At 26.4% G+C, this 25,337-nt stretch overlaps 1 protein-coding gene across 1 annotated transcript in view; it reads left to right on the top strand.

Moving 5' to 3' along the window:
- Positions 1–25,337, top strand: part of LOC113559665 (serine-rich adhesin for platelets-like) — a 246,841-nt gene that overhangs the window by 399 nt on the left and 221,105 nt on the right. The window lies entirely within an intron of this gene.

The raw sequence follows: 25,337 nt of genomic DNA, 5'->3' as shown, positions 1-25,337 counted from the left end.
ATTTTAATCATATCATAATATTGTCGAAATGTGATGACAAAAAAAAAATGAAACTGCACCTACCACTATTTGGTTTCTGGTTAAGCCCCCATACGTGATTTAAAATAATTTTACATATTTTTTTGCTGTTTTTATTTCTCTCACCCATCATACATATTTTCTAATACTCAATTAATGCTTTAATTTTTTTTCGAAAAAATTTTTACCTATTTGTTTAAATAATATTATTGTGAGATTTTTTTTTAACGTTTTAAGATAATAATATTAAATTGCACAGCTATTAATTTTTTTTTTTTTTTTTGAAAGAGAGAATGTTATATCTGAAAACCAATTTTTTAAATAACACAAGTAAATTGAATTATTATTCAATTATCAAAATAATTGTCATCCTCAAAAACGAATTTAAACTATTATTCTAAATAAAAATGACAGTTACAGACTTAGTATGTTATTATAAAAAGTTAGTTTGATCGTAATTTTCACGAAAAATATATTTGAAAAATCTGTTTTATTTTTATCAGAAATTGTTTGTAGAAAAATCTTTTCAAACTCTTAATATGATAGCAATTCACCTTGAGTGGTATACCCATTCTTGTATTACACGAAATACGTTCACTTTTATTGTTAACTATATTATAGTTGTATATGAAAAGGTTAAGGTAATGTATCCGGAATTAATACCTTTTAAGAAAAAAATATTAATACGTAAATATTACTTTTTTGGGAAACACTTAATTATATAACGTTTTTATCAAAAAGATTGGAAGTAGGCCGTTCTTAGAAATACTTCGAGAAGGCAAATAAAATATAATAAGAAATAATAATAACGTGTACGTATATATGGCTATAATTCAAAGATGAAAAATACACGTTACAAGAAAGAATGTAACAATTTATTCCTCGATAGTACCTAAAAGTTTTAATAGCATAATATTACTTTATTGTGTATATTAAATAATATCTATTGCCTATTTTATACTATTTTCGGCCAGTTTGTCATATTTTACTTCGATTTTTAATGAAAGTTCCCTTTTCATTCCTTTTTTAGGTATTCTAATTCAATCTATGATTTGATTATTTGTACAATAACACATATTTATAATTATCTATTGTAGGACATTATACATGAATCAATGTTACATACTTTATTTTTTCTTCTCGAGTTAAATACCTTCACAGATCACAGATAGATAGTATTTTAATTTTCCGTTTTATTATTGTTTTAATTATTTATTGCTAGAAATTTCTTTCCAAGGTCGACGAAAAAATTTTTTCGATAAGTTCTAACCCTGCACTGTATCGGTCGCGTGGATTACTATTGTAATCCATTCAAAAATAAATTAATATTTTAAATTGTAGGAACCAATAGAATTATCTAACTTTAGTATTTTTAAATAATATCTTGTTTAATCTAATCAGTTCGTTATCTAATACTATTCATAGCATCTGTCGTTATTATCTAAATTTAAAGCGTGTTGGATTACCATTGTATGCCGTGCAATTTTTCACGCAGAAGTATTTTTTAGTTTATTTGTATTTTTAAGCCCAATCCCATATTAAATTAAAAATTATTATTTTATTTTTAGGATACTATTAAACAAATTTAATGACATTTAGTCTCATAATATAATATATTATATTATATTATTTTTATTATTTAAATATTTTAATTTTAATGTAAATTGTTATTTTGAAGTTAAAATACAAATATAACTCTATTTTTTGAATCGATGTATTTTTTTTGATGTCTAATAAATATATTAGTGTAATTTGAATTTCCAAAAAAGACTTAAAATTCACAAAAAACAAAATAAAACCGGATTACAATAATTGTTATCCACGCGACAACCGTCGCCGTCGTTCTATAAAAGCGCGCGACCTATGCAGGAGTAATCGTGCTTAAAATATACGAGCTGTTTCGTTCGGGAGGAACTATTTGATATCATATGCCCTTTCGAATGAATTTTTTTACTTGTCGTATTAATTAGGCCCTCATATTTATTTCTCCAATATCGCCATTGTTCAGCTCGGATACTCGTGTATTAAAATATTTTTAATTGTTGTTTTTCCTCGGTAAAATAGAAAACGCATCCATAACGTGAACGGCAAAATTGTATTTATTGGAAATTGTAAACGAAATATTATCTACAAAAAAAGAAGGAAATATCGTTTTCAAATGTAACTTTTTAATAGTGAACTATTTGTATTTTTAGTGTAGGTACATCGATAAAAAGCTTTGAGATGATCAGAAAAATCACAAAGAAATGTCAAACAAATCGTTTTAAGATTAATGTCAAAATGTTAAAATTTGTGGAGTAGGTTTTATAATCTCAATATTTTCTTTAAAAAAAAGGTCAAAACACTTTATTCAAGAAAGTGTAAAATTAACTTCAATAAGACATAAAAAATAAAAATATCATTATCAAAAATGGTAAATTTTTCTAATCGACCACCAGCAACGCATATACTAAAAATGTATATATTTATTATATTATATTATTTTTTTAAAGTAATTCGAATTAATTATCATTTTATTCAACTACGGCGTTGAAAGGGTATAATTATTATTGTTGGGTAGGTACTTTGCAACGTATACGCATAGTATAAAGTTACGCTGATATTCAGCGCCGGAATCACAACTGACTAATATATGTATTCATATTTTATACTTTTGTCGTGTAGTTTCTGGGTTCCGTAGAGAATGTTTTGGTTCCTTTGTGAAAAAATAAAATCACATCAAAACGAAATTATTACAAGTGTATTGAAACAATCATAAAAGTTGTGTATTTTTAGTAATGTTAATAATAATTCTACATTGATATTTTTCGTTTAATATTCATCAAATATTTCTGGAAATGCAATAAAAATTAAACTATATCGAATTTTAACTTTCCATACGTTTGATTCAAGGGGAGTAGGCAGGTACATTATTTATAATTTTATCGTATATATTATGAGACATCTTCTATAATAATAAATTATAATTCATCGATTTGTCGATAAGTAAAATAGCAGCAACAGAAAATGGAACATTATAATCATAACCCAGTGGGCATAGAAAATCAAAAATAATGAGATATAGGATTGATTCCGATAGTATTGAACAACTTGAGTATTTAATCCAAATATACTATAATATATACAATTGTATGTTATCATAAACCGTCATGAAATCTTCTTAACAGGATTGATAGAAAATTAACATTTCCAAATGATTTTTATTGAAAATCTCGATTGAAATACTAATTGATTTTCGGATATTTTGTGCTTACGGGGCCGGATTTACACTTATATCTAGAAAAGGCTTTTAGAAAATCAACATTTCGGGAGTTTATCGTTAGTAATTATCTCTTAAAACGTTGTAATTTATCCAACTAATCAACTTTTTTTAACTTAACCAACCTATTGTGATATAAGACCTATAAATGTAAATGTTGAAAAATTTTTTTTTAACTTTAACGTATAGGACGTGTAGGTATTTATTATTATTATTATTATTATTTATTGTTATTTATATGGAAAAATGAACAAACGTCTTTTAAATATTTTTATTATCGAAAGTTCCTACCTAGGAAAAATAATAGAACTTTTTATGGGGAAAAAGTAAATTCAAGTTAAGTGAACTCTTAAATGATTTTAACTATTTAAGTAAATTCTTTAAAAAATTATATAGATCTAATTTTTACAAGATAAATAATTTTGTATATATTTCATTTAAAAATATAACTCATACAGAAAATGTTCGTAAATAAATACAAATATTGTGATAATATCATAATAATAATAATATTTATAATATTTTATAATACTTTGTATTATTATCTAATAATGACTGAAAAATAGAAGGAAACAATATTGATATCTGTTTCCACAGGATTCTTAAATGCGTTAGACCCATAGTCTGTTATCCGCCGGTTAAAAAAAATACCTATCAACAATATATTATTACATAATAAATACATAAAAGTATAAATCAAACTTCATGTAGAATAGTTTTGATAAACAATTATAATAATATTAATATATATCACCCTATACTACTGCACTGTAGTGCTGCATACTCGTTTTTGTTATTGTTATTGTTAAGTTTATACAATTTTAAAAATACGACGTCGTTAATTTGATGATGTACAAGTAATACCTCAGGTCCTATCAACTCAAATAACTTTCATCGCTTAATGCTGCACGCCATACTTTATAATCATTTGCGCTCTTCGTTATTATAATTAAATTTGTATCGAGAGCTTAAAATAAAATATGTTTTGTGCATAAACTATGTATGTAAATATATAATATATGCATAACTTGTTAAACACGTACCTGTAATTACATATTGATGTTCCGTATCTACAACTCAAAAAAAGTTATACTTACTATATTGTGACAATGATTATTCAAATACACGACGATTCAAGTCGGAAATATGTAAATCCCAATCCTAGCATAATCCCACCTGACCCTACAGTGAAATATTTCGGAAAATAATTTATTTACTGAAATATATTGTTTAACATTGAAAAAACTCTATATTTAATAATAATATATTATAATATATTGGTGTCTATCGCGTTTTTCATTACCATCAATAATTACTGTATTTTTTTCTTAGGTTTTGGTATAGGTATTTGTTAAATACAATTTGTATTATAACAGAGAGTTATAACTCGAAATATTTGTATTATTCGTAATAATATATTCGTTTTTACCTAAATTACACATTATTATATTATTAATTTATGAAATCGCCCTAAAATTTTAAATCGTTGATTGTCGTAAATATATATTATAAAGTTCAACGATTTAAAGTTTTTCATTGCACTACTAATTTTCACCAGTTTTTAAATTTAAATCTTAAGGGCTGAAGTGAGTAAGGGGAGTGCAATAACTATAATTTAATTAAAGTACAATGAAGGCTGACATTGCAGGTGAGACACTCGTTGCATAATACAATTTTAAATATTTAGATTCCAGAACAGAACAAGGTAGGTCGTATATTTAATAATGTTTTCTCTCGCTACTTATTAAAAAATATATATATATTATTATATATAGCTTCATATTAGTATGACAGCTTGAAACACGATAGGTGTATATTTGCAGGTAAGAAAAAACCGATTAGATTATACGGTCAAGATCGTAATGAGCGGTTGCATCGAAGTATAATAATTGGTTTTCAAATTGATAAATATATATTAAGGGGAAAAGTTTAGCCTACACAAGCATGATAAAAAATAAAAAATACATATATTAAATTCTATGCAAATATTGGTAGTAGGTAGTGCAGCAACGAATTTCGAATAATAATGACGTTGCTTTTGTTATCTTCCGGTTGATTGACTGATTTTATAAAACACCATATTTTTATAAGCAATTTTGATACCAACGGTACTGCAAATTTCTGCATAATAATATTAGTAGGTATTAAACCAAAAAATCCACGTTGATTTTAATGATTTAACTACGAAAAAAAGCATTTATAAGTTTACCATAACCTACCTTCGAATTTTTTCTGTTTTAGGAATGTACTTACAAATTATGTTATATACAGACTATTTTTATGAAACTCAAATGAGAGAATACATAATAATGTTATTATTGTACAGTGCGATGTCTGACAAGACAATTATATTGCTAATATAAAAAAAATGAATATTTTAATCGATTTTCTTATAATTAATTTGTTTTAATGAAACGTTTTGAATATTATACTAAAAGTTCCACATGTTTGCCCATAATGACAACGTGAATTCTTAATTCAAATCTCGTCGTACACTAAAATAATAACACACGTATAGCACAGCCATTATTATGGCTGCGTAGGGGTGTTATGTTATTGTCGAAAAGCATTGCGCAGTAAAAAATTGTAAATCTGTCAAAATCAGCAGGCTTTATGACGACGTCGTAGTAAATGATTCTGGCGATGATAAAAAGAACGATTCGGTTTCTGTCGATACTGCAATTCTGTTTGGGAGAAAAAGGTTTTGATAGTATGAAATGAATCAATAGAAAGCCTGAATTCTTAACCCGCAAACCTAAACAAATACATATCCGTAGTACTTACCTATATATACCTACCAATACGTTATCGGTGATGAAAAATTTTGAAATCAAAACGAAATATCGTTCGTTTCATATTTATACAAAACAAACAGTAAGGTAGGGTTAATTCACAGTCTTCTAGCGAATGCGGTCACGTCAAACCTCATATATGTGTTGTTATTCTTTAAATTCTGAGTGGAACGATAAAACGTCTCGGACATTTTATGCCGTTTTAATGAGAAAACAAAAAAAATCACTATTTGTACACACGTCTAGTATTTCTAAATATTCTATATGAATGTGGTCTGTCATGTTCCACCGAGTTTGCTTCTGTATATAACTTATCAGTTAGTTCTACTTATTTAAATGACTTTGGTTGGTAAAAAAAATATAAACCTTATACTCATCATTATTAAAAACGCATGATACAAAGAAACCGTATAAGACTTAGGAATTTCAAAAATCAAAATTTAAGTAAATGCAGAGTTAAATAATGAAAGAAGAGTAAATGTAAGAACTTGAATCATACTATATGTATTTATAAACAATATAATATATGAATTTATACCTACGTAAGTGATATAGGTACTGGTCATACTGGTTATTGACACCCATAGAAGGAGTATATACCTTCATATTAGGATAATATAAATGTAGTCGATATTCGTATGTATTATATTATATTATCGTCTTGTTATTTATTTTTTCCAATATTGATATCATACAAAAACGCATTTGAGTTATTATACGTACAAAATGTATAATAATAATAATAAATAAATGTTCAGAAAATGTGCGTAACTTGATCTAAAAATACTGATGCACGAGATATCAACTGAATCGAGAACGTCAAACTGAGATATAATAAAAATATGATGTACTTACCTATTACTTATATTGTTATATTGTATGCAATGTGTAATATTAAGCGAATGGAGGAAATCGAATACTTGCAAGAATAGCTCGTTGAATTACCAACAAAATATCGACGGCGAAAAATAACAACGAAAAAATATATATTGTACATAATATTTTTAGCGATATTATTACATCATAAATCGCAATAATTACGTTTTACCGGTAATATTCTATCACGATGCATTATTCGATATATACCTATATAATTCTTCTAGAAATGGCAAAAAGACTAAACGACAGTTTTAATATTTTTCAGGAGAGCAAAATCAAATTTTTATGTTATGTTCTTAACTTGTGGCTTTGATTTTATTCTAGTGGCTCCAATGAATGAGGTTGTTACTTGTCACGTTACATTTATATCCCATATTATGTTACTTGAATAGCCTGTGCAATCATTGAATAGTATTTACTCAAAATGCTGTCTTTTATAGTGTATTATAATCAATATAATATTATTGTTTAAAAATATTAAATATAACACTGAACTGAAAACAATATTAATATTACAAGTACCAATCAAATGTGTTCAAGTATAATACACCTTATTTCGTATATCTGTTCAGCCAATTTATCTACGATAATCTAAAGGAAAATAAATAAACTATTTTTTAGTTTCATCTGTATAAAAATATATAAAACATTCGATAAGCAATAATAGTCAGAGCCATGTGTTTGCTTGTTAACCCGCAAGTATATTACAAGTCTCTTGACCATAAAAAAATATTAGTATTTTTATTTGATAGTATTTCTGTTAGTAAATGGTAGTTTCGAAAATGATAAATGAAATATCTCATTATTATTAAACTGTCGTTTGTTCCGTATGATATAATACTCAGAACGCCCCATAATATTACTTAATACGAAATATTTGTATTATAAATATTTTAATAGTTTATGCAATTTTTTGGTTTTTAATCACATGCGGTTAATGAAGAGTAGGCTCAAAAAGGATGGACTATAAACGACTGAACATAATCCGTTTTTATTCTCAATTTTATCCTTTTTTCAAATAAAAGTAGGTTTGACCTAATTTTGTGATCACAATCGTTTTAACCTGTACGTTTACAAATAATAATTAGTCATGGTAATAAATTTTAAAATATACTAAGAATTATCAACTGTGGAAGATAAAAAAAAAAATTTAGGTCCCCACATCTTATACAACTGCAATTTATATAGTGACAAAATAAAAATCATCTGAAAGGTCCTGCTACGATACTTTCATACGACCCAGAAATAGACCTGTATTGTTTATTATAGGTGTAAGTATTTATGTATTTGCGTGTGATATTAAACAACAACGTCCATTTTAAACGCACCGAGTGTATTATATTATGTGAAACGAGGTGTAATTCAAAAGACGATTTAAGTTTTTCCCATCGGAGGATTTAGCGGCGGAAACAGCAGCGGTGGGGTGACGACGTCGTTTTCATTCTTTCTTTCGTATTTTTTTCCCTTTTTTTTTCCATACGAATAAGTGCAAAAAGCATCAAGAAATAATAACGCGATCGCGTTTGAAGAATACAAAACAAACGTTTAGATACGCGGTTGTGGCGTCGGCCAGACTCCTCGTCTATAAACGATTAACGTATATACTATTATGTATTTCTCTCAATTATTTTTTCTTTTTGTTTTTACTGTCACGGACGATAATAAAGATGACCCTTCGCATACAATAGTGTCAAACGATAAACGTGCATAAATGTACGAGTACACTATATTTAATATTATATGACTAATGTATAATATATATACATATATATTTATATTATAGATAATATATACATTTATATGCAATGCGAATTGTTCAGTAAATATAGTTGTACAAATGATTTTTATTGCTGCCCAGGCAATTGGTTTCTATAAAATATTTTAGTACATTTTATACATTTTTTTTATTATTGTTTTTTTAACTTAATATTAGATGTATATATACGTTTCCGGACTGATGGGTGTTTAGTTTTTAAATTGTTCTATCCCCGGGTTTATTGCAGGCACAAATGTGTCGAAGTTTTGATTTTTCGTGAAAAACTATAATATTATGTTACGGAGTTGTTTAGTGCGTATTATATTGCTATATTAATATGTGTACTGGTACGTTTTTCGATCGACGCACTTGCACATCATTCGACTAGGTATACTATATGGTTAATATAATATTGTACTCAACAGTGTCAGGACTTTTATTTTTGCGGAGTACTAACCACGTGTTGGTGGTTAACTAGTATTTTAATGGAAAATAATTAGACATACAAATTTTCATGTAACACATATTATATACCTAATTGTTTCAGTGATACACAAAAATATATGTTTTACTAATAAATTGTATTATGTACTGTTAATAGTATATTAGAAATTATAATATTTAATTGTGGTTAAAAGACTAAAAAATAATAAATATTATAAAATAATAAAAAATAATATATATAAATTGTATAATCCTTCTATTGATTTTTGTGCGCTTCATAATTTGAATGAATTAAAACTAATAAAAATACGAGTGGATATTATTTTTAAAAATTGTTATTGCATTTTGAATGAAACAATTTGCTACCTTCTTTTTATTAAATAACTGACCATAATAAACAGAAAATTTAAAAAGTGTACTTATAATTACACAATACGAAAAAGTAAGTACCTAGTACAATAAATTCCATAATAATATAAACGTATATTGCTTTACTAGTAATACTAATTCTATCGTGAGCTGTTGAAACAATCAATAAGGTTCTACCATGATAGGAAATTGATTTTTTTTTCGTTAAAAAAAATAAAATAAAAATAATTTATCAAAAATTGTATTTTATTATATTTTTGTTCTAAAAGATGTATGGCCGAATCGATATTAAACACCTATTATGATGACTTCTAAAAAGAACATTTAATTACCTACTCCAAAAAGTATAACTAACTTTTCAATATCGTTTATAAAATATTAAAATTCAGAATTTCAATTATTCTTTTCTTTTTTTTGTCAGTAATATTTGATAATACAATAATTTGAGTTCGAGCTGTATAATATGACGATATATTTAAGTATAATGTATGTGGCTTAGTGAGTTATCATTTTAAACGTTTAATAATATAAAAATTTTAAGAAGAGTTTTGACGAGGATGGACGGTGCAAGATAACCTGTCATAGGTACACGTCATAATTACATGATGATACGTCATGCGCATAATATGGCCGTCATTCATCATTATAATAAACGTTTAAAAGATACGTTTATATTCTCGCTTGGGCATACTTTGTGAATATATTATATGTAACTATATTATGACTAATGCAGTACGTTGTATAAGCACGATACTCAAATCTTTGTTATTAATTTGTTCAATCAAAGTTATAAAAATACCTTATTTGTAATGAGGTGTTGACGTGTTGTAGAGAATAATGATAATAATAATAATAATAATAATTATAAAACTAAATACGTTTTATATAAATTGTTTTTAGACAAATCATAAAATTTCGATATGTTGTAACAATTTATAATAATTAACAGTTGTCTAATTATAATAATTTTTTTAGGGAGTTAAGACTTGATGTATTTGAAGCGTGGTAGCCAAAATGTGTTAAGAGGTAGTTTTAAAATGTTCTCAAATTATATGAAATTTAATATAATGGATGGAAAATCGGAGTAATGGAAAATAGTTTACAACATTAGAAGAAATCTATTTAATATTTCTTTGCAAAGAGATAGTTTCACAAAAGGGTAATATTATATATATGCGCATTAAAGGCACATCAGTTTGCAGTAAACACGATATCATATTTATAATACACATATAACCCATTTAATTGAAATTGTCTTGATTAATTTAAGTGTTACATACGACACTACGACAGTTACAAATAGCAATGCGCAGAGAGAGTATATGGATCATATATTATATATATGTGTACTTATATATAGATCAGTTATCGGTTATTGGTAAACATGTAAACACATCGTATTGTGTTACACTACAGAATTTTTCACTGCAGTTATATCGGATGTTTTGATTATTTTATAATATTTCATTTTTGAGTTTAAAACGTACCGCGTAACAATAATGTTCTGAATTCGCGACTTATAAATTAACATATTTAAATATTTGTATTGAGTTATCCTACAGACCTCCTATTTACTAGTGAGATATCTGCTTACTAACTGTGAGTTTTTTTTTTAGTCGACCAAGAAGTAAAACGCTAAATTATCTTATGTATAGTCATTAAAATTAGATAATTGCCCCTTCAGAAAAATTTTGTAAACCAAATACTTATAAACTTTCTTCGAACGAAAAATTTTTAGTCATCCCGAAGGTATCTACTAATAATGGATAGTGGAAAAATTGCAAAAATAACTTATTCCTTTCTGATTTTTGACAAATTATTAACACGGTCTGCAGTTAATATACAGTATACTTATAATAAGGTGTGTATCTATAGTAAAGTACAAATTTCTTGACTAGGGAAATAAAGTCGCAATTGTGTAGTTTATTATAGGACGGATTAATAAAATAAATTAATAACCGAAAAATAATTAATTATGATTTTACAAAACCTTCGGTCTAGACTTCACCCAACGCCCGACTAACGTGCATACATATTATAATCACACGAAAAGGTAAAATTCAATTCCGTTTAAATCGAAATAAAAATATTCATTCAACAATGCGATTTATGAACAAATATAATATACCAACGTTTATACTGCATGCATGTGGTATGCCATTGTTTATTTTTGTTAAATCTCACTCAAATGGGTGTGTCAACGCCGTTAAAGGTATTCGGTCGTACCTATAAATGTTAACATCGCTAAATATGTTAAGTTGAATTCGAAAAAAAAATTGATGCTTGAAATAAATATTATAACTATGATTTTCAATATTTTCGGAAGTACCTAATATAATGTATCAACATACATAGATTACAGTAAAAATGTAAATAATCCCTTGTTATATCGGCAAATCTTCATAACCTCAGCAAAAAATTAAAAAAAAAAAATTATCGGACATATTTTTTTGATGATGTTTACACAACTAGGTAGTGCTTATAAAATAACCAAATACATTTTAATTCAATGTACAAATACAATGAAATGAACAAAATAATAATTATAATATAACTAATACAATGATATTTTACTTTAGTGTTACAACAAAATTGCTGATTACAATGCAAAAATAAATAAATAAAATAAATTCATTTTTTTTTTTTTTTTTTTTACTATTTAATTTATTTATTATAATATTCTTTCAATTGTGTGGAATGATTTTTTTTTTAATTCACTGTATACAATATAGGTTAATTACAAATCAACACAGGCGTAACTTTTGGACGTATCGAATTTGAAATAAATAAATATTTATATATACGTTGTCGAAAATTAATCAGGAAAGTGGTGGATAGTAATAAATGTTTATAATATCCATTGAAATTGATATTGCACAAGGTTATATTTCAATATTAAATGAATCTTGTAAAATTATTGACTTACCTATATGTAGGTTTATGATTATGTTTTGAAAATCAGAAATAATACTAAATTTATTTTTCTGAAATGCTATTTTTAACTTTGTTTGATTTGCGATGAAATACGATCGTACAATATTATTCTACAATAAACTACACATTCCTTCAAAAAACATGAAATATCCGATTTGAAGATATCAAAAAAGTCATACAAGCTTGATAGATTAATATAATTCAACAATAGAGTATTAAAACTTTCAACTAAGAACACAGCTAAAATCGTCAAATGCATACTGTCTTTACGTTTTCATAAATTAAAGTTGCAATTTTAAAGACAGTGAATTATTTTTTACCTTCACGATGATTTAATATTTATTTTAACACATTTGATCAGCTTATGGTATTATTAAGACTACAAAAAATTTCGTATATACATTATAAGTCATTCGCACGACATTTATTACTATAATATTATATATTTTTTACTCGTACTTTTTTTTTACGAGCACTTACAATTTGAAAAAAAGTCTTATATGCATTAATAGGCAACCGGACTTAGGTCAAAATCGTTTTTTGTAGCGATTATTTATTTTGGTTTCGATTTGGCATACCTATGGGCTATGATGACGATGACGATAATAATATATATACAATATTTTAAACTTTTGTAACCGTGGTCCGTGGAGCAAATAATCATCGCATCGAGTCAGTTGAAAATTTATTTTTTCCGAGAATAAGCCAAATTTTTAAAAGACTCGTAAAGAATACTGTTTTAATTGTAGGTATTCAGAATAAACATAGTATTCAAAAATACCAAACACTATTGCTCATGAATGTTTGTATCTTATTTTTAAATTTCTATTTCAATTTTAATTTTTCCTCTGTGGCTTCATGCAACATTTAATATTAATATTTATTATTTATGCGAACAAAATGTATTCTTTCTGTAATCATTTCTCAGTAGTAATTACTGATATTCCATAAAAGAACAACTAATCGGTATTATATGTATGCACATAATGTATTCATATTTATTGTTAAAAAATTAATTTTGGAAGTTGGTTTTTTAAATGTCAAGGATTTTTAGGGTTGGGCTGTAAAATGTTGGAAACAATATTTTCTGGGGCAGATTATTTTTACCGATACAATTTTTTTTCTGTTAAAAATAATATTTATTATTTATGTGGATGTGTTTAGCACATTTAAAAGAATAAAAAATACAAAAAAACACAATATTTATATCATAATGTATTTGAGTATGTTTTAATCTCAATGCATGTTTAAAATTGTATTAGAATTAAAAAAATATATACTTAATAAAATATTTAAATTCGAACACTTTACAATACTGCAATTTAAATATTTGTGTTCCGTTTTATACGCACAATACATTCATTAAACATTATATAAGTTGTAATGTAATTTTAACTGAGCCAGTGACATCAAATTCAATCATCAAACAAACAAAACAATAGTGATAAATTTATACTTATAAATATTTGATTATAAATTTTGGCGGCGATGAAACATTCAATTGAAAAATACTGGTTGATGTACAGACAGATAACGTGAAAATTGAACGACCAAAACGATTGCAGCGAATCGGGTCGACGATAATAATATTGCGAAATACATTATGTGAAACATCCCATCACGATAACAATTTAACTGAACAAAGGATATAATGCAGGATACTTATTTGTGCGAAAAAAAAATCGAAAACGAATGCTACAATGTTTACTGTTGGATAATAAAGGGCACAATATAATATTATTATAATATGCTTAACAGATTTTTATTTTTTCGTATATAACGACATTAAATCGTGTCGCTTCAATTTTCTTTTGGCCTCTCTCTAAACTCTAAAGTATAAAGATCTTATAAAGTAGATTTGATTTGAAATTACGTTTGATATATTGTTTAAGTTGCGGTTGAGCCCAGACTGTAGTGAGTTATATCATTTGTATACGAATATTGTAGTGTGCAGCTCGTGTGGCTACCATAAAAAATATTATATTATTACAGTTGCGAGCTTAATAAAAAAAAAACAAAACCTTACCGACACATTTAATAATAACTATCATTATTTAGTTTTTATAAGAATAAGTGACTAGATTTATATTATAATAACAATATTTATTTTATCGCGCATGCTATCAAGTTCAGAAAAATATTATTTTTTTCTGGAAAATTAATCGAATCTATTAATTGTCTTAGTTTGAATTTCTTAATTTTTTTATTTGCATATTATAGGTATTATTTAGACTCGTTTTATCTATTAGAAAACATACATCAATTTGTAAAATTTATTTATTTTACATTTTTGACTAGTTCCAATATTGAAAATAATTATAAATTAATTAATTAAAAAAAGTAAAATAAACGTAACTTAGTAAGCCCCCGATGTGAGATGTTTTCAAAAATTGTATTATATTTCATTTTTTTAATAATTGCTTTCGGTTTAATATGACACTAGAATATTAGTTAAACCATGTTATTCTATGTAAAAACTTATAATGAATTGTCTACACGTTTTTTTTTTTTTTAATTAAGTATACCACGACCAATAACAGTAATATAAATTAAAACCGCTTGTAAGTTACTTTGAATTTATATTTTAAATAACATTTTCCTTAAAGTTGTCAGCTAAACTCCTTCGTAGATCATAATATTCACGAACGCGATAAAAAATATTCTCTGAATATATCGTTGTTTTTTTTTTTTATTTTGCTTTACAATTTAAATGTATTAAATCAACGGTGTAATCAAATTGTTAATGCTTACTTGTAAGTCTAATGAACGAATACTTGGATTACGGTAATATAATTATAATATTATTTCGATGACGTTACGAATTTTAAATTCGTGATTAATTAGATTGAATCGTAGTATCCAATAAGGATTGAATTTAATACTTGATACCACGAATACGCACTTGTTTTTATTATAATAATTATGACGTTATACGAATTAAGCGAGTGACGATGAAACAGAAACGGATTTAGTTTTCGTATATAAATATATCATTAAAAAAAAAAAAAAAATTGAAATATATATTCATTGACATTTATTGTAGATATTTTTTTTTGCAATTATTTTCTTTGAATTGCTTACGAAATCAACGTAATTTGATTACGAGCTCTAATTAAATTACCACCAATCCTAAATACGGTGACTGGTACCTACACAAATACTCCGTTTGATGAGTCAGGTCGTAGATTTATTTATTTAAAATCAGCCCTCTGGCAAATTAATTCGCTTTCCGATATCATATAATATATATATATATATTACATGCACGTATATATGTACGGCGACCGAGGATAGCTTTTGTGCGTGCACATATATCACCATCACCGCTATACAGCAGATACGTGACGTGCACGCCTATACCTATATAGCATGTATACCTATTTACCTTCTTTTTATCTTTTAATATTCATGTACACGATCAGTTTTGGTTGATTTGTTTTCTCCTTCGTATACTAAGTAAACTCTGACGTGGGACAGACCTTTATTTTTTTTTTCTTTGAACAGAAATTGCACGTTGCATTCCATCATATACTCATACCGTTATATTTTTATAAGGGCAAACAAAAATAATGAAATCATACTAAAAATCCGTTTTAATTTTATAACTCAGACGTCTCATTAGATTGCGTTTTATTATTATTATTATTATTATTTTTTTTTTTTTTGGTCATCGACAGTGAATTTTCAACAGACAACCAAAATAGATTATTTATAACTTATATAACTCGGGACTCTAATGTATTTGACGTATTAAGATGAAGAAAAAGTTAAACTAAAATTAACATAAATTAAATTTTAACGTATCGATTAGCTAATCATTAACACAATTGAAAAATATTTTGGTTTATTACGTTAAAATAGGACAATTCTAATATATATATAATACTTATTACGATCAAAGTTGTACTTTACATATTTTTAGATTTTAGAAAAATACATAAATGCATCTAAATGTTATGTGATTTTGAATAATATATATTATATTTAGCCACTATATGTGTAAATTTGTAAACAATAAAATGTTTAAGAATTTTACAATATTAATCACCAAATAACAGAAATAGAATCAAAATAAAATATTTTATCGTACAATACCCATTATTCTAATAGTATAAACACACTAAAAAAAGTAGTAATCGTGGGAAAGGGTAAAACCCCTAACTTAACCGAATACACACACACATACGTTATGCCCAAAACAAATTGTATTTTACCATAAAGTTTTTATTTGCGAAGTTAAGTAAAGTTTATACACTAAGACTTCTCAGTCAGTGCTATCTGAGATAAAAGTTAGTCTTTGGGGAATGTGATTTTTATGTTTGGAAAAATATTGAAAAAGCAGACGTGTAGTACACATGTATGTTGGCTATGCTATATCCAAAGACCACGTCGGTCATTCTTCGCATTCTATATGTATCTAACGTAAAACTTTTAAAGTAGTACAATATAATTTTATTGCACATATTATATTATAAATTGTATATAAATAAATCATACTAGAAAACTTCTGTTTGAGTTGTGACACACTTGAGCATTTGTCGAGTTTATGTATATAAATACATAATATGCATGTGCCATACATATATGTATGATTCTTTGTATAGAGGTTGACTATACAATAATAACAATAACCAAACACGTTTACTCCAATTTGATCCGTTAGTGATGTGTTTAATTAAATTCTGCATTTTTAGTCTATAATTTTAAATACTTAGATTTTATTTGCGTTCAAGGATTATCTATATTTTAAATAACCTAATTTTTTACTGTACATTTTTAAATAACTAGTTTTTACTTTGTTTTTGAAAATACCGAAGTATCTAAATTACTGAAGTATACGATATATTAAAAACAGTAGGTTAGGAAAATTAAACTAACAATTATAGAAAGTAGAACATATCTGTTCTTGCTCTTTTTTTTGTCATCACACTGTGTTTATCCACTACCAGCATGCTCTTTAAAAAAAAACAAAATCTTCTAACATTTCGGGGAATTCATTTCTGCTAACATATAAATTTAACCGTTTAACAATATTTTTAATTATCACAACATTTTTTTTAACCTCTTACTGTATTGATTTTTTTTAGTTATATTTAAACAGAATTTTAGTAATATTTTTTTTATCTCTAATTTAATAACTTATAATACATTTTTGTACCATTAATTATCGATAAAATACATTCTTATTTTAAACAAATATCTTGAATATTAAAATGTTCACATATTCAAAGAAAATTATAGTTTCTAACTTTTACAAATGATATAATTTGATATTATATTTAATAAATAGCGCTTTGCTCAATATTCATATTATTATCTAAAGTTATTAAATATCGTTAAATACACATACATACATAGTATTCTAAGTATAACTTACAAATTAAAATAGTTATTAATAGAAACAACAACTATATATCTACCGTTTTTATTAAGTCCATCGAGATACGTTTCCAGTATATATTTTTTTCACGAAGTATAACTGTGTAAGGTATTGTGAATATTGTGAAAGTATATTAGTGTTGTATTTTAAGGGCTTATATAATATATTCTTTATCACATATCAACATATCTATCTCATATTATGAGTAAAATGTGTTTTTTTTGTCATCTGCTTGACAAAATTTACTAAGTTTGTCACATGGTGTCATGATCTACCTATTAGGTACGATTATACACTACGGGAGTTCAAAAACAAATCTATTCTTTTCCAAAATTATATATTATATTATCTCGTGTATTTATGTTTCATATAAAATGTCATGGTTTTTTTTATTTTTTAATGACAATATAATACTGTTTGTACGCTTTTCTTTAGAAGCATTCGTGAGTGGAGAGCCTTTTTACTGAGATTCTCCGCAGATATACGACTTTCTTATCCAATGATGTCTACCACTTATTTCTTTTCGTATAGAGGCGAAGTGTAAATCATACTATAAATAACACTGCGGCAAGATAAAAAATACAACGCGAACGAGATGTGCCGTGTTTTTCCGCGCCCCCGAAAATTGTAAATAATAATTCAATCAAATCCGCGGAAGGTTAGTTTTTATCAGAAGTGCACCCACTACAATATCGTTATGCCAAGGCAAAACTTTTAAAAACGATATACGCCACAAAAACATAAACGACGATAATATGTATATAGACTATTTCTTGTTTGTGTGTGTGTGTGTGTGTGTGTGTGTGTGTGTGTGTGTGTGTGTCCGGGGCAACAGATGTCTGAAAAACGTGTAATACGACGCGCGCAACGGGGGCTCGTGCTGTATAATAATAACAACAATTTTCATAAAAACGGGTTAAATTGTCTGTCGGTTGTGATGAGGATATTATATTGCTTTCGGCAGCTAGGGCTCGACCCCGTCATAAAAAACACACCCCACTTCGCGCGAGCAAAACACTTCAAAACACAAAAGTTTACGTCGGTCGTCGTTGTATATTTAATTTCTTAAGTTTCCCGTCAACGGTAAAGTTGTAAAGGGATTACACGACCGACATAAAACACCACTGTGTTTATCACGGCACACACACACACACACACACACACATATACAGCATAATATACCGTTAAATATAATATCGTGTATGTCGTGTGCCCGACAGAGTACCGCAGCGACGGGATGTGACCACCGCGTCGGCTGGCGCGTCCTGTCATTATCATTTGGCTATTCATGTAATAACATAAGCGGCGGTCCGCTAGTTTACGCACAACTAATGCGAATATATTGTATTGTGTGTTAATATTATTATTACAATCGTCATGTACCTACAACGCGTAAATTATAATAATGTGAAGTTGATTTTGAACAGCACGTCTGAAACTTTCCGGCGACGGACCCGTGATCGACCGATTCGCGACGACGTTTCAACAATTCCGTACGGTTCGCTATACGATCAACGTGTAAAGGACTATACATCGTGTCCACCAATTGGCGACGTACATCCGTTTTTTTTAACGTGTTGAAACACGAATTACTTATTTTATGATTAATTAATATGACTTTAAAGTTCATTCAAAACAATAACCCTACGAATAAACCACGTCAATAGTTGCCTTATTGGAGGTTGTTTCGAAAGTATGTTGAAAAATGACTTTGCACGGTAAATAACTAATATAAGGTTATAGCCAATAGCGCAGGAAGAGGAGGACTTAAAGTAAAATTAAAATAGTTATTATTGAAGTATCGTATATCTCATGTCATTAATAGCTTAAAACTGATTAATCCAAATCGTCGAAATTTAAACTTATAATGCCAATAAATAACTGTGCCCATGTATGATAACTTTGAATTCCTGTATCTAAGTACAAATTAAGGTCAAGTTCTTGTTACATTGTCAAGTATTAGATAATATTAAAATTTAACATTTTATGAAGTTTTAACTATAGGCACTTACAAATGTTCGCGAGTTTGACAAATTGTGTGAACATTTGAACTCTAAATGGCTTATTTTAAAAAAAAAAAAACTTTGCCCGTATATTTTAGATAATTTAGTAAAATTTGCTGATTTAAAACTTTTTTTTAACAAGTTCAAAGATACTATTTTAAGTACCTCACAGTTGATCCACAGATTTTTATCAATTTTATATAACCCTTATTTTAACTACATAAGATATTTTTTGTAGGTACAATAAAAATCATCTACATAGAGCTTTCTAAAATCTCAATAATATATTCAAATATAGTGTATCGAATCACTCGATACAAAGATAATAATTATAATATTTATAAATATAACAAAAAATACAAATATTATAATACTGGTATATAATTTTAAGTCGCTTATTTTTATATGGATATTAAATGTTTAAAATATATTCTTATTAATTTGTATTGCATAAAAATATCGTTTAGTTTTTATTTAAATTGATTGGGATAAAATAAATAAAGCTATTTATAATCAATTAATTACTATTGTAAAATTTATTCTACCAGATAAATATGATTTCATAGTTTATGATTAATTAGAAAATATAAATATATATTTAGTATTGACTATTGAGATTAAGTTTATAAAAAATATTTGGGATTAAAAATAAAGTTTAACTAATGAAGAATAATTTTAAATTGAATTGAAAAATATAACAAACTTTTATAATATCAATAAACAGATTAAAGTTGTATTTGAAATTAAAATTTAATTTTTTTAATTACTTACATACATTTTAACATCGAAATTTAGCATCTTTAAAAATTAATTATGTCGATTTAAAAATATGAAATGAGTGAAAAAAATTACGAGTGGATTTATAATATATTATATTCATAGGTAGATATTAAAATTAGTTAAAAAAAAATAGTATTTCACTCGAAATATTAAGATATTGAGTACCAATTCTATATATGTATTACTGTTGGTTGTTTCGTGGTTACTTACAAAATTAAACTTTAGACAATTAATCAAAATATATTGATGCAATGATGCTACTCAGATAGCTATTACCGCTTATAATTATTCTGATTTTAAAATTAAAATACTAGTCATACAAATTTAAAATAATAATATTTTCGAGAGAGTATCTCTTTTTGGTACGTTGAGTATTTATCAATTTTGTGATATTAAAATAGTTATATTTAAATGATATTGCTCTATAAGCAATTACCTATCTTAAATCTGCGTTAATAAGCTTATACTAACCAAAAATTTACATCTAAGCATTCTATTAAACGACTTAACGACCAACTTACTTTACTTTAATAAAATGGACGGGTGACGACCACAAAATAATAATACATTGTTAACATTTTAGCAGTCTTTAAACTTCAGGATGGCCGCGTTACTGTACAATCTCATCACTGCTCAGGTTTCGGGAATAAAAAATGTACAATCGTTTTATAAAGCTCGCTATACACGAATGCGTGTATTTGGAGAGATAGAGGAGGAGTGAGAGGAGTCGGCATACTAACGAATGGTTGTATGTGTTGAATTCTAAAAATTCCGTAACGAAATAAAAAAAAAAACCAAGGAAATAACACTTCAGGTAAAAATCGATTTTCATAACTATTTATAAATTCCCATTGAATTGAAAAATGTGTTATAAAACCGAACAATAAATGTGAATTACTGGTGTAATGGATATTATTATATTTTATTATTATTTACATTTTCACAAACATAATGTCAACATTATATGACTACTATATACTACTGTATCTCGTATCATGTCGGAATCGTTACTTACAGACCTTGCATTTCAATGCATAACAAAACGTTACAAGTAAGTTCGTCGTTCTTTGTTGTATATATATATATATAGTATTATTGCGGTGGCGGATCCAGTGCTTAATTTGGAAGGGACAAAAGTACAAAACAATTTACAACATCTACACTACAATGTCTAACACAATATTTATATTTTATAGTTTACACGGCGAATTCTAAATAACGCTGATTTTTTTTGGCAGTGCGGTTATTCACATTTAATTCCATATTTTTCCATTTTAAACATTGTGTATTTTAGTGATTTTATTTTGTATAATATAGAATAATAATTTTTAAAAACTAAAAGGCTTAATAATTATAATTATTTATTAGCGCACACGAAACGTCAAACTGTCAAAAACGTACAACAAGTTAAGATAGTCATTTTCGTTCGTCGTGTGTTGAGTTGTATATTATTACGAAATTACTTTTATCGTACTTTACGGTTACAAAGCTAGTCCAGTTAATAGTAATTACTAATGTGTTGTTATTAGACTAACGAGAAACTTTCAGAATTGTTATTTTACAATGTATAAAAATTGAATCCTGTTACTCTGGAAACACGAATATCTTCAAAATCCACTACTGAATTACAGTGGGAATAAAAACAGTCTAGAACATATAGGGGAACAACGGCGATTAGGGAGGATGCTCTCTTTTCCCCCTCTATCCGCCACTGTATTATCGGTATTCGGTCAATATTGAAAATTCCCCTTAAGTAAAAACACTTAACACCAAACTGATAAAATTATTTACTCGTTTGACTATATTTTATGCACTTGCATATATTATACGCATATTTTATACTTCTAAAATCACATCGAAAATCGAAAACGATTTATGTATCATTGCGATAGTATTTATGATATGGTAAGACTTGATCTATTTGAATGCTATTTCACCCGAGCAATAATAATGTACACGCTCGCAAAAAATGATGGTAATAATAAATAAAAATATCGCCAAGTTTGCTAGCTGCTACACATTTCACTAGCACATATAACATTTCGTTTCGTCGATGTTGGCCATGTAGGTAGAGAAATGCAACATCAACCACCAAATGAGCGAGCGGGGTGGTTTTCAGGACTGACGTTGTTCGGTCTCTGCGCTTATCTCCTTTATTTCGAGCGCTTACAACTGAATCCCTTCGGGCGCCCGTGCACTTGTAATACCCGTTGCCGCGTTTCGAACTCGGTGAATCCTTTTCCGATGTCAGTCCAAGCAGCCACAGTACATAAATGTATACATAGACAAATGCGTAATATTTTATCTGCGACATTTATACTACACTCTCAAAGAACACAAGCAAAGCTCGTTTAGTAGGTAGACATAGATACAATAGCCGAATGTATGTTTCAGCTTTCTACCTACTTTTGTCGTATGGCTTTATAATTTTAATTCATTTTTACCATTGTCTAATTTTGGATGTTAATATCTTCTGATAATCCGGAATATGTTAGGAAATGAGACGTGATATTTACGGTCCAAATATCTTTATTGTTTAGATGTGTTTAACGATATTATGTGAAATTATGACCATATGAGTGAGTAGTAAAGCTTTATCACAAAAATGCGCTCACACTATACGTCAAGTACTATAATGCTATAATGTATACTATTATTATTATAGTTTTATTATTTTATTAATTATCCAACTGCCCATATTAGACTGTGCTTTTTCTATTTCAATTATTTTATTATTAAAATAAGATTGTCCGCCTACCTATATGCCATATAAAGTACTGGGAAGAGGGATGATGTACGGTATGAGAGGTTAAGTTAAGATCATTTAAATAATCAAATAGTATTTTTTGACCACGGCTTATGGGTATATATTAGCATAATAGTATAATCTTAATAATCATAATAATAAAATATATTATTCAAATAACACGTATCTGTCGACATATTTAAATTGTTAATAATAATTATGTGTATTTTAAAGAATTAATGTTTCTACTTTGAAAATTGTTTTAACTTATTTATTATAGACGAAAATACATCTTTAGATTAGTTGGATTGATTATACTTGTGAAATGTTGATGTTCACTTTTTGTAATATTCCATAGATTTTCTGGGAAATTAGATCACGTTGAAAATCAGTTGTTGCGTAATGTTATTATTGTCTGCCCATTTAATAACAACATTAAAACCCACATAGTATAGTTTTGTTTAGAATTTTTATTCATTTATACAAAATGCTATTCACAATATCCCGTTAAGGCTAGGTTAGCTTAGGTTATTCTGTATATTCAATTATGTACAGATATCGAAGAGGAATTTTATTTGTTACAATATTAGAAATATTTGAATTCAAATATAAAATATCTTGGATACATTAGAATTGTAAGAAAAAGAAACGCATTGCACGTATGACCGTCTGATATTTTTTTCGCAAAATCATCGTTTCTTTTTTTTTTTTTGCACCCGTGCAGTTATCCGAGTAAACAGATATTTCAATATTAAAAATGTTTCAAGAAAGAGATTTTTTTATGCTCCAATACAATATGTCTGTTAATTTTGATATATTAGGTATATTAATAAATAATATTACACAAGAATATGGAAATTTAAAAATGATACATTCGATTACAATTGGAAATATATCATCATAAATAATTATTTATAATTAATATTAAATATATAAAAAAAATTAAAAAGTAGTAATAGTTAATATTATAATAATATTTTATTTAACAAATATCTTACGTAAAATTTATCTACAGAAATGTTATGTAATAATATTTTATAACACAAACATCTCATGAAATATTTCATTTAAGTAAAAAAAATTAAATTATACAAATTTATAAATAAATTACATCACATTGTTACTAATGAAGTTAGTATTCTTCTCTAATATAAAATCTAATAGGGAATTTCAACACATATTCAATTAATAAAATATATTAATAAGTATATTATCATAATTATAGTGATATTTATAACATTTATATATAATATATAGATAAATAGTATGCTTCATTACTTAATTTTAAGTTTAGCTTTTATTTAACTATGTATTTTAATATTTATATAAAAATATAACATTTTTAACATTGATATTATTTTAATTTTGAATTTAACTATTATATTATTATGTTATTGTATTATCGATAAAACTATGTAAATATAATAGATTATATACTAGTTATTAAATCATTACTTGAAGTAATATTTCAACTCAACGATTACAACAATAATTCATTACATTTCATTACTCATATTTATAATTTTTTAAAACTTAAAACAGGTTATTGTAATTTTATCACGTCTTTTATTGAACATTTTAAATTTAAACTTTAAGTTCTGATAATCATAGTTTTATAATATAATAAATAATTATATTAGATTACTGTGTAATAATATTATTGAATTATACGATGCAATCAATATAAATACATAAAATCATTAAAAAATTAGTTCTTACGATAATAGTAGATCATAATTTCTTATAATCTATAAAATCCTATAAAATGCAATTTTTTAAAAACCTATACATAAATGTAATTTAATCATATACATAGAGTGTATAAGATAACCAGAAATTGTATTCAAATAATTTATCAAGCATGTATAAAAGCATTAAAACGAATACACCTACATGTTTCAAGTCCGAAATCATTCTATATATCTACCTGTTACAATTTTTTTTTCAATTACAATAAAATAACCGAAACATTATACA

The sequence above is a fragment of the Rhopalosiphum maidis genome, chromosome 3 (genome assembly GCF_003676215.2).
Source record: "Rhopalosiphum maidis isolate BTI-1 chromosome 3, ASM367621v3, whole genome shotgun sequence".
NCBI classification, from domain to species: Eukaryota; Metazoa; Arthropoda; class Insecta; order Hemiptera; family Aphididae; genus Rhopalosiphum; species Rhopalosiphum maidis.
This window is presented reverse-complemented; position numbering and strand designations above follow the sequence as displayed.